This window comes from Procambarus clarkii, chromosome 74, assembly GCF_040958095.1.
Source record: "Procambarus clarkii isolate CNS0578487 chromosome 74, FALCON_Pclarkii_2.0, whole genome shotgun sequence".
NCBI classification, from domain to species: domain Eukaryota; kingdom Metazoa; phylum Arthropoda; class Malacostraca; order Decapoda; family Cambaridae; genus Procambarus; species Procambarus clarkii.
In genome coordinates, this window is record NC_091223.1 from 15,111,488 (window position 1) to 15,127,940 (window position 16,453).

Here is a 16,453-nt window from a genome sequence, read left to right on the forward strand (position 1 = left end):
GTGTAGTTACTCCTTTAGATTTAGGGTACATTTTTTATAATTACTAAAGGAAAACTTTTTCTAACGGTGTCTATTAATTTCTATTAACTAGTATATATTCTGTCGGTGACGTGGAACCCGGTGCCAATTGTCTAGCTTATTCAAGCAATAGACAAGCCTATGCCAGTGCGTTCATTCATCCAGTTTTTGGCTAGATCAAACAATGTTTAGGCTAACTGACGAAGCGAGGAAATCATCAAGCTTGGTCTTACGTGATACCTGAATTTACCTGAGGACAACCATATCTCTCTAGTGGTTTCAACGAGGACAGAAAGCAGGTGGCTTATCGAAGTTCGTCATATTTGCCCCCTACTGATTTTATCCACTTTGATCTTGATCTTATGACTTCGTATCGTATTATGTCAATAATATTTTCACTATAACTTAATTCTGTGATGATTTTTGTCGATCTGCGTTGAACTTTTTCCAAAGCAGATATAGTTCAAATAAATAAATAAATAAATGTTTATTCAGGTAAGGTACATACATACAAGAGATTTTACAAAAATTTATAGATTTATAGATAGAGCTAGTACATACAATGCCTAAAGCCACTATTACGCAAAGCGTTTCGGGCAGTTTGAACTTCAAGTTCAAATAAGCTTATTGAAATAAAATGCATCTCAAAGGGATAGAAATTCTTAGGCTATTTCTATCCTCGTCTACTTAATGTCCCTCAAAGGGCTCACCAATCCACACACTACACAAATATTAATCACATTTCACATTCCAGTAGCGATCACTTGACATACTGTGAGATCTGTTGGTTATGTCGCACCTGTCATCTCTTGTTTTGGTAAACTGAACAAGTTGGAGAAAATACAAAATGAAGCCATGAGAATAATCTTGGGATGCCCAAGAAATGCAAAATTGAGATGAGGATGGAACTGAACTTACAGAGTATTGGGGGATAGAATTTCAGATATAAATATAGCTTCATCGATTAGATTAATGAGAGGCGGCGCAGCTAATGAATGTCTTTAACTTCTTACGTATGTCTTCAATGTCTTCTTATGTAGGGCTTCAACTTCTATTTTTGTAAACCATTCTGCCTTTGCTTTTGTTTCAACTTTTTTCCACCACATTGAGTTCAACATTGTCATCACAACCTTCAAGACTGGATAAAGATTGTCGATAACCTTCAAGACTGGATAAAGATTGTCGATAACCTTCAAGACTGGATAAAGATGGTCGATAACCTTCCAAGTACTATATTAATACTATAGGTACTATCCAAGTACTATCCTAATACTATAGTACCAAGTACTATATTATTAAGTTTTAGTCTTTAATGTTTTTCCTGCCCGAAACGCTTTGCGTAATAGTGGCTTTAGGCATTGTATGTACTAGCTCTATCTATAAATCTATCAATTTTTGTATAACCTCTTGTATGTATGTACTTTAACTGAATAAACATTTATTTATTATTTTATTTATATAGTCGTAATGGCATGGCGCTCGTCTGTAATAGTCCCCGTCCCTACCCTTCAACTTGATTCATAGAGAACGGAAGCGCAGGTTTAGGTACAAGCGAGCGTCTGGTGGCCCATGTGTGTGTAAACAACAGCTCTCCCGGCAGTAATGTATTTTTCAGTAAGTCTTAAATATTTTCTGGCTAGTTATGTTAGATATTATTAGAAATACGTATTCTACTTGTTAATATAATAAACTAAATTTGCGATCATTTAAGGAGAGAAGTGCGACGACTGGATCACTGTGTACAGAAGGTTGATATGCCAACAAACACTTTCCAGACAACAATATATCTTGGATAAGTCGCTCCACAACATTGACACCTGGACCGTTGACTTCCTATGAGGCCACATATTTACTTATTTCATAATGGAAGTATATTATTTTATAGTAAATATATGTTTTCTCGTGTTCTGCATTAAGCACCAACATTATAGTGAATAAATATACCATATTTCTTCATTATTTAAGTAATGCTAGGAGGCTTTGAGTAGCTTTGGGTCATTATAGCAGTCCCCGTGGTGTAGTGGTAAGACACTCGCCTGGCGTTCCGCGAGCGCTATGTCATGGGTTCGTATCCTGGCCGGGGAGGATTTACTGGGCGCAATTCTTTAATTAACTGTAGCCTCTGTTTAACGCAACAGTAAAATGTGTACTTGGATGAAAAAACGATTCTTCGCGGCAGGGGATCGTATTCCAGGGACCATAGGATTAAGGACCTGCCCGAAACGCTACGCATACTAGTGGCTGTACAAGAATGTAACAACTCTTGTATATATATAAAAAAAAAAAAAAATTAAGTGAACAGAATCTCCAATAGATGGGGCGAGAGTCGCGCTATCTCTCGCCCGAGCGAGAGTCGAAACGTATTTTAGAATTGATATATCTTTGTCCTCCAACAAGATATATTTCCTTTGGTGCACTCACAATAACGAGCATATCTCTGTCTTTCTGAAGGCATATAATATTTTAGGCTTTATAAGCGTATCTTTGTTAATTACACACTATATTGGCAAGTGCGTAGGCTTCTGCATTCCATGACCGACAAGCTACTGAATGCCACTATAAAAACGTATGTATCTTCACTTGAGCTTTATATATGTCTATGTTAAAGTATTTAAAATGAAGCTTATATTTCTATCTTTCTTGAGACATATAAAACATATGTGTTTATTAATGAATTTACATGAAATAAGCATTGTTCTGAGAGAGAGTTGCTCTGTCGATCAGTCTGTGCGGGGTCGGAGCTCGGCGATTATTAAAACACATGTATCTTCATTAGAACTTTATATATATCTATGGTAAAGTATTTAAAATGAAGCTTATATTTCTATCTTTCTCAACACATATAAAAACATTTGCGTTTATTAACGAATTTACGTGAAATAATCATTGTTCTGAGAGAGAGTTACTCCGTTGCTCGATCTGTGCGGGATCGGAGCTCGCCGATTAGAAAAATACACATATCTTCGCTTTAAATACAAATATGCTCATGGTAAGGCATTTAAAATGAAGATTATGTTTCTATCTTTCTTGAGACGTATAAAAATCTTACGTTTATTAACGATTCTGCGTGAAATAAGCATTGTCGTGAGATGAATATTGCGGATTTCCGGCTCTACGACCGATGAAAAATGCAACTTTTATACAACTACAAATATCTTTAGTTTTACTTTAAATTTTGTCCTGAAAGAGTTTTCATATATAGATCCAGTTTCTGCCGTTCTTCTGACATAAAAAGACCTTTGGTTTAATAAGTTATTAAGATGTTTTCAACAATATTACTAGGGCATTCACCGATTCTAACATGGGCGACCCTTTTGGAAACGCAACACATGGGTTGACCTGATTGATATATGGGTCAGATTCCATTAAGGTTCGGAACATATACAGGTGTCTGCGGGGATACAAGACACTCCATACATTGACAACATCGCACACTAATATTTTTACCACTTCGGACACCAGCTTTCGACGTTTCGCATATGTGTACGTGTTCCATATTAAAACGACAATATAATGCTATTAACAATTAAAATCTTTTATTTAACAGGCATATAGTTATTAAATGAAGTTTAGTGATGTAATAGACATAATCCGGAGTTGGTAAGGACGCTGCCCGCCAGCGTAAACACAACACACCCGAATGCCCACAAACACGATACAACGCACAAAACACAACACTTCTGTCAGTTTTTGGATAAACTCCTTTTATATTTATTATGTGAGAGTTATACTTGTATAAAATGATAACTATTATAGGTAAGCGCCTAATATTTAATATTAATCAATAAAAAAGAAGTCAGAAGCCACACACCTGTCTGTACATGTCTTTTGTGTAAAAGTATTTTGGGCGCTCATGTACTTGTGCGCTAGCTGGCGTTCACAACTGTTCTCGCCTACAAGCATTAGAATTAAACAAACGAATTCATTTTTTCATTTATATACAAGAAGAGAAGGCTACCCTTGAGTCTGTAATATTCATCTGATCACTGGTCTCCCATTTGGTCCTCATCGCTTTATCTTACTATTATTGAATGTCAATAACCGTATTATGCAATTTAAATTTTTGATAAAAATGAGTTCCCTGTTGGGTTATTTGTGGACCTGCGTAAAGCTTTTGACACTGTCAACCACCAAAACCTTCTTCTTAAATTACATCATTATGGAGTCAGAGGACACTCCCTGCAATACCTCAAATCCTACCTTACTGACAGGCTCCAATATGTTTCTGTGAATAATACAATTTCTCCCACCCTACCCATCAACATTGGTGTTCCTCAGGGCAGCATACTTGGCCCTCTCCTCTTTCTCATCTACATTAATGACCTTCCAAATGCCTCCCAACACCTCAAACCAATTCTATTTGCTGATGACACAACCTTCATTTACTCCAGTCCTGACCCCCATATATGCAGTGAACGTAGGTGTCTATGGAAGAGTACATCATAGAGGAGGGTGAAAGGAAGGTGACGATGGAGGAGGAGAAGGGAGGGGGTGTGAAGGTAGGTGATGATGGAGGAGTAGAGGGGAGGAGGGGGGCAAAGGTAGGTGTCTATGGAAGAGTACATCATAGAGGGGGGTGAAGGTAGGTGGCGATGGAGTAGAGCAAAAGGGGTGGGGGTTGAAAGTAATCCTGAGTTTAATTTTTTAGTTATATATAGTGACACCTCGGCTTACGAATGAATATTTATGAACTTTTCGGGTTACGAGCCTAATTTCTTCGAAAAATTTGAATCGGGTTACAAACTTTGCCTCGGGAAAGGAGTTTGTTGATATACGTATGGGCTGACCTAGCGCGTGGTGGCATGGTGATCGCGCCTCAGTTTACCAGTGTCTCCTGCCTAGTAAGTATCGCGCCTGAATTCTTTGTAAAGCATTACATTTGTTTTGGGATTTTTGGCTATTTGAACATAAAATTTTTTATGATATATCTTGCCATGAGTCCCAAGAAAGCCAGTGGTAAGGTTCAAGCCAAGAAAACACATGTGAGAATGACCATAGAGGAAAAACAAGAGAGCATTCATAAACATGAAAATGGTGCACAGGTTGTTGAACTAGCTAGGCAGTACAACAAATCTATGTCAACAATATGCACTGTACTTGCTAAGAAAAAGGACATTATGAGCATTAAAGTGGCAAAAGGCATATCAACAATCCCGAAACAAAGAACACAAACACTTGAGGATGTTAAAAAGTTTTTATTAATTTGGATACACAACAAGGAGTTAGCAGGTGATAGCATTTCAGAGGCCATCATTTGTGAGAAACCAAGGCATTTGCATGAAGACCTTTTAAAGAAAACCCCTGGAACGAGGGGGGGGGAAAGATGAATCAAGTTTGAAAATGTGAAAAGTTTGTGTGACAATAGAGCCTCGTGGAAAACTTTTGCTGTGGTCATTACCTGGTGGAATGCACCCAGGATGGAGTATCAGGGCTATACATCTTTTAAATCATAAAAGTAATAAACATTTCCCATCAACCTTACAAACCATATTAACCTATTTTCATGTATTTCCCCCATGTGCATTTTAACAAAGTTGCTAAATTGCCTTTATCATTCTGTAAAATTTCAATTACAGTACTGTATGTATAATTTTGTTAGTATAAATGGACTGAATATTCTGAAATTGCTATTAATTTTACAATTTCAGATTCAAAGGTGGTCTGGACACCCAATTTGGTCAGACAGGTGAAGAGAGCATTTAGGATAGTTCGAAGAGATGAAGATGGTCACAATTGTGTTCGAAGAGGCAAACGCCCCCTTTGCTCCTGACATTATGTTCAGCCTATTGACCCCTGCACATCTAACACAAGGTAGGTTGAAAACTCCTCCTTCATGTCATTGGTACATTAGCCAGAAACTCAGGGCTCATGTAGGAATATCCCTAAAAAAAAAAAAGTGGCCCCAACAATGCATCCTCCAAGTCTGGAGGATGAGCAGGAGCATTGTCGAGAAGCAGGACCTTGAGTGTCAAACTTTTCTCTTGCAGATATTTTTTGATGGCAGGGCATACCACTCCACATCACAGTTTTTCTGCACGTTATATATTTTGTAAAACTCTTGGATTTTCGGAATGATACACGAGCAAGGGTTTAATTTTCAAATCGCCACACAGCACAAGAGTTAGCCTATCCTGACACAAGTTAGCCCAAGTTAGCTTGTGTCCGGGCAGTGACGTCTCCTCTTGGGTAATGTATGTCCTCTTCGGCAATTTTTTCCAGAATAGCCATGTCTCCTCACAATTAAACACTTGTTGTGGAATATATCCATCAATACAGTATCTACAAAATCTTTAAAATCACGAACAAATCTTTCAGCCCCTACTTTGTCTGAGCTGGCACCCTCACCATGCCTCACAACACTATGAATACCATGTCTTTTTTCAAAATTTCTCAAACCATCCCCTACTCACCTTAAACTCTTTCGTATCTGCAAAACTCGTTCTAGGGGTTTTCTTTATAAGATCTTGCATGAAGATTTCATTGTTGACCAAACCACACACTGGAAATTGAATAGACGACGACATTTCGATCCGTCCTGGACCATTATAAAGTCGATTGTGATGAGATGAGGGAAGCAAGAGCATTAAGTAGGCAAGAGAGAGAGGTGAGGAGATGGCAAGTATGTACATATGTACATGAATAAAACATGTACATACTTATACATAACGTGTGTAAATAGTGTAATAAACACAATGACAGTATTTTGGGAGGAGGAATGTTGGTGAGTAATGTGTTGGAGGAGGGAGGGAGGACTGGCAGGGTGTGGCAGCTCACTCATGTTTTTTGGGCTCACCATACCAACATAGTGGATCGTTATGGTGAATACATACGTAGATGGGTATATACAATGTGTGTATATAGTGTAATAACAGCAAAAACACTGTTTGATTGTAGAATATGTCGCATATATGAGGCCCATAATTTTGAGCATAGCGATGTTCTATACTTTGAATTATATAAATTCCACAAATTACACACTTTTAAATAATATTACAGCAAAAAAAAAAAAGAAATGAATGAGAAACTTCAAAATAATTGCGCAACATTTTATTCGCAGCAACTGCCGTCGCACGGGGTGGCGGGGCCGACAGACCCCCATCGCTCCAACGCTCAGCGCCCATAATTTGCTCAACTTCCCAGCTCCATCGCAGCTAAAGTAAGTCACATACAATATTTTTTGTTTAGTTTCCCCATGATCAGACTCTGCATTTTAACAATATAAGAAGAGAAAAAAAAATTTTGGAAAGAATTTATTTCTTGTGCACCAGGGTGTTATTTGGAGACAGAGCAGTTCGGTGGTTAACTACTAAATTTTTTTTTATCCCACACACGCACCCCCCTAGGAAGCAGCCTGTAACAGCTAACTCCCAGATACCTATTTACTGTTAGGTAGCAGGGGTCATCCCCTTTTGTACAAAGAATCTGCTAAAGCTTTTAGGGCTAATCTTTGACACTCGTTTGTCTTTGTCGCCCCATATTTTTTTACGTCCGAGTTGAATGCTCTAAGGCCCTTAACTAACTTTAGGTCATGTCCCATACTTCTTGGGGAGCTAATCGACACTGCTCCTCTCTTTACATTCCTCTCTCGTTCTGTCTAAACTCGATTATGGCCCTGTTTACTCGTCTGCTTCTCCTTCTACCCTTCACCATCTGGACACACTGCATCATACTGGGTTACGGCTCAGCTCTGGTACCTTTCCTTCGACACCTACCCTAAGCCTGTATGTTGAAACTGGCGTCCTGTTTCTACAGGATCGCCACGATCGCTACTGTCTTCTCCACCTTGCACGGTCCTTACAGCACCCTCACTCTTGCTTATGTCATGCCTTGACCTTTACCCATCCTGTGGTTCCTGTTCCCCTTCACCACCTATCTCTTTCTGTACGGTTGTCTCTCTTACAAAATGCTCTTTCAGTTTGTGTTACCAATATTTCCCCTCTTGTCATTCCGTCTTTGCCCCTATGGAGGGGTCCCCGTTCCTAAATTCTGTAAGCCTTGACCCACATGACTAAAACTTTTACCCCTTCTACAGTTCTAAATCACCTTTTCCTTGAACACTTTTCTTCACACTTCCACTCTATTTGCGTCTTCACCAATGGGTGTTAAGTCTGCAGACGGTGTAGGCTACTCTGTTGTTTTTCCTGACTGCACCTTTGTGTCTCCTGCCTCCGGAGACTAGCATCTTCATGGCAGAACTTTATGCTATTTTCTATGCTCTTCATCAACTCTTTTCTCGCTGTCAATCCTCCTCTGTGTTTGTAGTTGACACTTGCAGTTCCCTCATGGCTCTAGAATCGTTTAATCCAGTCCATCCTTTGGTAGTTGAAATTCAACATTGGCTGTTTCTTATCTCCAGTAGATTTAAGACAGTGGAATTTTGCTGGATTCCCACCCATATTGACCAGGTGTACATCTGGTCAACTAGCAAACTGCTCGTTGTGGCTGGCGGTGCCTTTGTGTTGAGCTGTACCACTGTCAGTTGAAGGCGGCTAACTGCTTGTTTGTGGGGACAAACTGCCAGTTAGCAGTGGCGTCCGGCTTGCCTCTGAGTCGTACCAGGCCGTGCCAGGCCCTGGGGGGTATGGAGAGGTGGCAGGACTGATGACTTCTAGGCTGGTGTAGATGTATACTTCCAGTGCAGAGGCATTGAAGGTGAAGGGAAAAGGCAGTTCCACTGCTATGCAGGGGATTCACGTGACACTTGTGAAGCCACAGAAAGTCTGGAGGCCCTACTGAAGCCAGTCCAAGTATTAAATAAAACCCCTGAAGTACGCTGGTGAAGGGTAAAGTGAAGGGTGAAGCAAGACCGTATGCCCCAACTTCAGGCACACACAAAAAATCATGTTTTGGTCCCGCCTCTCAACTGTGTATTTGAAGTTGGGGCGTATGGTGTTGAACTGCTTCTTCAGCCTTCACCTGAGTGCTTGTAGGTCTTACGTAAGACGTTGACTCAAGGAGTGGCCTCAAAACTTGCTGTGATTTATGGGGAAATCCGGTTGTAAGACTTTTACAAAGTCAGTAATATACTGTAATATACTGTATGCAGCTGCCAGTGCCTTGGGCAAGGGTTTACGTTGCCTCACAGCTCCAGTGGATTTTCTGCTTGGTGTATATCAGGTTGTGATTTTGTGTGTGTACCGTATTGTTATGATCGCCGTCTGATAAGTCCTTTCTGGCCTCAAGAGTCATTGTTACCCACATAGAAAGATTGCAGATGGCCAAAGCAGTTATTTAAGTTAAGAAGGGACAACAGAAACTTAAACATAAACTTCTGTCTTAAACAGAATTTTGCATAATATTTGACTGTAAAGGGGTAAATTGAGGTAGATTGAAAAACAAAATGGTGAACCGGGCAGGCGGTACTCACAATTAGGCGAGTACACTCGGGAACTTTTAAAGTGCAACCAAACATGCTTTAGGCTCTCACAACAAGAGGTGAGTGGTGGTGGCTTAGGTGCTCAGCCAATCAGAGCACCTAAGGAGGGAGGGCAGGAGTGAGAGGGGGGTGGTATGTGGAAGTTTGGTGACAGTTGTGTGTAGTTTGTTCATCTTCATTGTAAGTTTCATGGCTTGGTGTGCATTTCCCTAGTAAATTTAATTAGGGAAAAATTCAGGTGTTTGATTTTTTAAATCAACTTTTTAAATGTCGAGTTGTTAAAGCCTCAAAGTGCATGGAGTTGGTTTGGGAGTATGGCATCCTCATGCTGTTGCGTGCTCGCGTGAGGTAGCAAAGGTGATGTAAAGTTGTGGGGTGTACATGCTTGGGACGTCCTCTCTCGGGATGGCCGGTGTTAGACCTGCGTGTTTGTCAGGTTGTTGAAAAGCCGTTGTCATCCTTTGCTGTTGTGGTATTGATTTTACATTGTTCATCTTGTAATTAATACTGTAGTGTGATATCTAGGGCTACCATTTGTAGGTTTAAAATGTCTAATACAAACAGTTGTCTAATGAGTTTTAATAGGAAATATCATCCACCAAGCACCATTGTACAATTATATTAATTGATAGTACAGTATATGGATTGTGCAGAACTGCTTAGAATGATCTTTAACACTTGGCTATATTGGTCATGTCAAATACCTGCACGGTGAATGCTCAAAGACCCTTTCTTTATTCAGTGTTGTCACATACCTCATGGGGGTATGGATAGGCAAACACTCATTCAGTTAAACTTGCCTGTAGTACTTTCAGAGCTCAGTAATTTGGAATCTGGTTAGCACTTTCCAAATAAATTGACCTTTAAAGTGAATTCCTATTTAGGTTTAAAACATTATACCGAAAGAGAAACTCGGATTATATAGCCGAACACCAGAAATGTTGTTATTCAATTTGGTTGCCTAAAGCACATTCAAGGACTACACATTACATGGCATTCCAGGATTCCTCTATACCTTGCCTTATGCTGTAAACATTGCCACAACCCTGTGTTTTATTGATTTAAATGGCCACAGGGAGGCATACAACACTGCAGATTATGATGTCGTTAGTTATCCACTGTGCTGACAAGTGGGCTGACTGATGTTCGTTGACACCTGTATCGTGCTTCAATTTAATCGCCAGGAGATCACCCTCTCACTAGACTCGTCTGTAGGAAGTACAGTATAGTATCTCAAATTACCTTGGATCATAAATAGCATAAGACTTGGGGGTAGGAGAGGGTTGCAGTGTTTGTCATGGCTCTCAGTTGTTCCTGGTATTAGGCAATTTAGTTCTGGAATCATTTTTGTTGGCCAATGTTAAACTTTTTCGAAAGTAGATGTTTTTCTGAAAGGGAAGGGGGGGGGGGGAGAACCTCTATGCTTGGATACAGTTATCTAAGTGAAAACTTAGATTTATACAGTAGAAAAACTACCTTCTTTTCCTTAGTCAAAAAGGTTGCTTGTTTATTTCTAGGGACTTGTATTTTCTTTTATTTTTAACTGCAGCAACTTTCAGTGAATGATAGATTCTTACTGAAAGGACCTTTACTTCATTGTTGTTGCTTTATGGTCATCTCATTGTGTACAGGGATTCCGCGAAGCTTTTGGGGTTAGTCTTTGACACTCGTTTGTCTTGGTCAGCCCATATCTCTTGCCTCCGAGTTGAATGCTCTAAGGCCCTTAACCTCCTTAAGGTTTTGTCCCATACTTCTTAGGGAGCGGATAGGCGCACACTCCTCTATTTGCACTCCTCTCTCGTCCTGTCTAAACTCAATTATGGTTGCCCTGCATACTCTTCTGCTTCTCCTTGTACTCTTCGCCATCTTGATGCTTTGCACCATACTGGGTTGCGTCTCGGCTCTGGTGGCTTTTGTTCGACTCCCGCCCTTAGTTTGTATGTTGACACTGGCTTTCTCTCTCTTCAGGACTGCTGTGATCGCTACTGTCTTCGCTATCTTGCGCGGTCCTTCCAACATCCTTCCTCTCGCCTCTGTCATGCATTGACTTTTCCTCCTCCTGTGGTTCCTGTTCCTCTTCATTGTCTCCCACTTTCTGTCCAGTTATCTCGCTTACAGGATTCTCTTTCTGTTCATATTTCTAACGTTTCTCCTCGTATTGTTCCTTCATTACCTCCGTGGAGAGTCCCCCTTCCCAAGTTTTGTACGTCCTTGACTTGTATTACTGTACTAAAGCCTTTACCCCTCCTACAAATCTGAAAAGCCTCTTCCTTGAGCACTCCCACTCTATTTCCATCTTCCTTGATGGGTCTAAGAGTGCGGATGGTGTGGGCTACTCTGTTGTTTTTCCTGACCGTACTTACATGTGTCGCCTCCCTTCGGAGGCTAGCGTCTTTACGGCAGAACTTTATGCTATTCTCTATGCTCTTTGACTCTTGCTTTCTCATTCCTCCTTTGTGGTTGTAGTTGATTCTCGTAGTGCCCTCATGGCTCTAGGGTCCTTTAATCCTGTCCATCCAGTGGTCATTGAGATTCAACATTGGCTGTTTCTTATTTCTAGTAAATTTAAATCAGTAGAGTTTTGCTGGGTTCCCAGCCATATTGGTGTTTCAATGAGCATGCGGATGCTGCCGCTAAGGAAGCTATCCGTTCTTGTCCCATCTCCCGTAAAGGTATTCCTTATTCCGACTTTTATCCTGTTATTCATTCTTCCCCGTTGGCAGGGTTGTTGGTCCTCTGTGGTTGGTAACAAGCTGCGTACTCTCAAACTTAGTGTGTCCCCGTGGCCTTCCTCCTACCACCGTAACCGGCGGTGGGACACTGCTTTGGCACGGCTGTGGGTTGGTCATACCCGCTTAACCCACGGTCTCTTAATGGAGTGCCGCCCTGCTCCTTATTGTCCGAATTGCATTGTCCCTCTTACAGTTTTGAATGTCCTGACTTCCAGGACGAGCGTGTGTCTTGCTTTCCGACCATCCCTCGATAGAATTCTAGGTGAATCTGATACTTTCGATATCGTTCGCCTTATGCATTTTTGTTCTCGTATTGGCATTCTTGGTGATATTTAGCGCCCTCTGATGGTGCTACATGGCCTTCTCGGTTTGATGCCTTCTTTTGGTAATTACCTTACCTTCATTGTTGTGATATGGATTGTTCTGGCTCACGTGCAAGGTCTTGGATTTTTTTCTGTTTTATATTAAGAAATTGCCAGTCTTGTTACTATTTGTAGAGTTAGAGATCTGCATTAAGGCCTCAATATTATATTTATAACATGTTATCAGCAATTTTTGTGGTTAATATTTAGATTAATGTCAGTGATGTATATGACAAGGGTTAAGACCCCTTGTGGTATGACAGCATTTTTCCCCAGTCATTTCTTTAACAAATGAAAGGGTCCTCGTAACCATTCTTTTGTCCTTTCTACCATGTACCCGTTTGTTGCTTCTTGGTCTTTCATTTGGTACTTTGGCTATTAAAACAAGGGCCTTTGGTAATGTTGCAATTACCATTTCTAAAAATGAGCAGGTTCATTAGGCAGGGTTTGTTTTTAGCAAACAAAGTTTTAAAAAAAAAATTCCATTCCTTCAGGACCTTGTAGATGTTAGGTCAAACTAATTGACAGTAATCTGTTTTGCCCTTTCAAACAATGGTGGTTTTAATCTAGGTAAAATATTTCAGAATATCTGAAGAGTTTGGCAGACAAATCATTTAAGAGCTTTGATTAAATTAAGTTACCAAAGACTTTGAAAACCATGTTGTATAGATGCTTCAGTGTCACTAAAGATCATTTCTAATGTTTTGTAAATTTTAGTTAATTTAATCATAATGTGTACAAAGCTTAGGTGTTGCATAGCTTTAAATTTAATCAATATTTCAGTTTACTTTCAAATATGAAAAGTATTTCAGACTAATTTGCAATATTTGTTAGGTTATGTAAATTGAATAGGTAGTCCACTTTTACATCTTTTCAATGCATTTTGCATGCACCTATGTAACAAGTTACAAATGGGTTTAAATTTTACAAAGTATTTATTTTCAAAGTAAAAAAATTTCAGATGTTTAAACATTGCATCAATAGTAGTAAACAATTTCCAGCATAATTTCAGGATAAGGTATATAAAGTAGTTTCATTAAAATTGTTTTATTAAATAAGTTTTACATAGAAATAAATATTAGATGTATTATAAATACTGTTTCAGGTTGTGGGACAGATGCTCCTAGATGAACAGAAGATCCAAAAGGCCAAGACAACTCCAGAGACAATCACCTGTAAAAGAAAAATAAACATTAGACAGGGACTACTTTTATTATCACCAATGCCTAATAAGAAGCCCAAATAATCCTAACTCCCAATCTTTTAAGATTTGGGTCAGCAAGGCCAATCCCTTCCTCTGATTTTAGTGCAGAGCTTGTTCCCTGAATGGGAACATTACATCCACCACTTTAGTGCCATCAACACATTGTACATATGCTTTACTGTACAATGCATGCCAGGCACTAAAGTTTTAGATGCATCCACCCATTCAGCAAACAAGCCCTGTGAGAATTAACAATGTAACCATTGTTAAGGGTCCCTAAACCTATGCAAATCTAGTCCATCTATTAGATGGGTAGTAGAGCAAAGCTCTGAAAAAGCCAAGCCAGGGAAATCTGCAAGACTGCCTGATTCCCTTTTATGAAATGGGGTAGGATCAGTACAAACTGCATCAATCCCTGTGGGTTGTAACAGTAGGACATGGTTACACACCTATAAATGGACTAGATAAGAGAATTAAGATTAGGTCATTGATATAGCTAAAACATCAAATTCAAACTCACCCACTTTTGTAGATTTCCTTTTGCAGAGTAAAGGAGACTCACTCAAAGCCAGTCCATGCATCATAATCACTTTCACCTGAAAAATATTTCAACAAATTAATTTCAGATTTAAAGCCAATCTTGCTTTACTTTTCAAATTAGCATTCAGTAGTTTACAAATTCAGATGGAAAATATTTCTTTCAGGAATTTACCTTTCCTACATATTCTAGTACCAGTAGTAAAGATCTAATTCAGCAATATAAATATATATGACATCAATTTGCCAAGTTTCAGTAAATGTCATTTGAGAAACTATCCACAACTGCATTTCAATGGCAATTTACATTTATCTTTAGCCAATGCTATATTGTTTAAGTTATTACTATTTTTTTACTTTTATGCAAATGTATTTAGATTAACCTTTACTACAACTCGCCTGATTCTGTTTAACCAACTGACAGAGGGACTTCCGGACTTTCCAAACCACATTCTGGAAAAATATATAAATGTAAAACCAAGCTAAAGTAAACATTTAATATTTTGTTTTTACTTTCAAGGGAAAAATGCCATTAACTTTAACTCATGATTACCCTTAAGTGTTATACATTTATAGATTAAAGCTTATTTAACATACATGTAATGTTAACTAACAAGATTTATATTTCATTAAAATTTTATTAATAAAACACCCTCAACTATGCTCTTTAAGATCTAATGCCCCACATTACAATTTTCACAATTTCAACATACCATTTATTCAATACACTCCTGAAAGGACTAAACTTGCAGATATGGTACCCACTAGCCTAAGCCTAGACTTCCATACCCTAATATTTAATAGGTTTTTAGCAATTAACTTCTACCCTCTAATTCCAATGTACACAACACTACTTACTGTAGATCTGCAAGTATTTGCATAGCGATGCTATTTCGTTCATACCTGTACCACCAGTTTAACAGTTGCAGTTTTAAATGGCACACAGTATCTTGTTGTCCCATCTTTATTAATTACAAACAGTCAAAAGGGAGGGGGGGGGGGGGTGTCCATTTACTGTACCACTTACATTTTAGTGTGGGTTTCATCCACTATTCTGATGTTAGCTGGAACATTTGTGCCAGCTGCTGGTTTCAAAGAGAGGCATACCATGTGCCAATTCAGGAAGCTTTCCACGTTCCTCACAGCATGTCAGCTCAGGACCTCACTACCATGTTGGGAGGCAGTTGAAGACTAACCAATCAACATCCCAGGCTGGAGAGCAGTGCCAGCTCGGGGACAATTTACCACCTGCAAAAAATTTAATACTCTTAACAATCTACACCATCTCTCATCTTCACCTAGCCCCCAAACCTTACATTTGTCAGCATTAAACTGCATCTGGTAGTCTTAACCATTTCAAAACTATATAGGGCATCGGTATTTTTTATTTGCCAATTCTGCAACTATTGCAGTCTAAACCATAATCTTACGAATAACCGACGTCTTGGGGGGCTTTTAGGCACTACTTACAACACTTCTCCCAACTTAACCCCATTTATACTAATTTCCTTTGGTATAGCCATGACCTAATCAACTTCAGTCAGCATTCCCAATGATCCGAGCCCCTATCAATTTTGCGCCACTATCAAAATCTCTGCTGAAGTCAAGGTACACAAAATCATAAACCTTATCACTATTTCCTCAACTATGCAACCTAATCCATGAACATACAGTAATAAAACTATGCGGTTCATGTATCTAGTCATGTTTCTCAAAAAGAGTAGAGAAATGGCACTTGCAATGTTAGATTCTAGTAACTTTCCTCACAATAGACTAAGCTAATTGGTCACTAACTTAAGCGTTAAAGTCAACTCAAACGTTTCTTTTAAACGTTGCTATATTAGGAACTTTCCACGACCGGCCTTTACCCGACATAATTAAAATGGGTAAAAACGGTATATTAAATGCAGTAAAACTACGGTAAATGCAATATGATAAACTTGCATTCTTTAAGCATGGGCTGCATAGTAACTGAACTAAACTAAATGTTAAGCACCCTGGCAAACCACTTCGTTCTATTCAATTTATTTATTTAATCACTTTGTCCGGCTAGAAGTTTTAGATTAGATTGAAGGAACAACCTCCCTGGTAACGGCTGAACTAGTTAACCAAATACAAATATTTAGGTAAAATACTTTCATAAAACCCGTCTACTTCCCCCACCAGTAGACTTGTTCAGCTAAAGGCATAATGTAATGTTCCACTTTAGTAAATAAAGACTTAA

General features: G+C 39.1%; 1 long non-coding RNA gene across 7 annotated transcripts; it reads left to right on the top strand.

Annotated features, from left to right (window-relative positions):
* Window positions 1-1,536: 1,536 nt before the first annotated feature.
* On the top strand, window positions 1,537-13,692 carry LOC138356726 (uncharacterized). 7 transcript variants are annotated; one of them, XR_011224589.1, is made up of 5 exons: window positions 1,603-1,617; window positions 4,778-4,859; window positions 5,667-5,829; window positions 7,076-7,174; window positions 13,594-13,692. It is a non-coding gene; the product is annotated as an uncharacterized lncRNA (long non-coding RNA). The 7 variants fall into 7 exon arrangements; XR_011224587.1 differs by lacking the exon at window positions 4,778-4,859 and having other exon boundaries at window positions 1,537-1,622; XR_011224586.1 differs by lacking the exon at window positions 4,778-4,859 and having other exon boundaries at window positions 1,546-1,617.
* The last annotated feature ends 2,761 nt before the right edge of the window (window positions 13,693-16,453 follow it).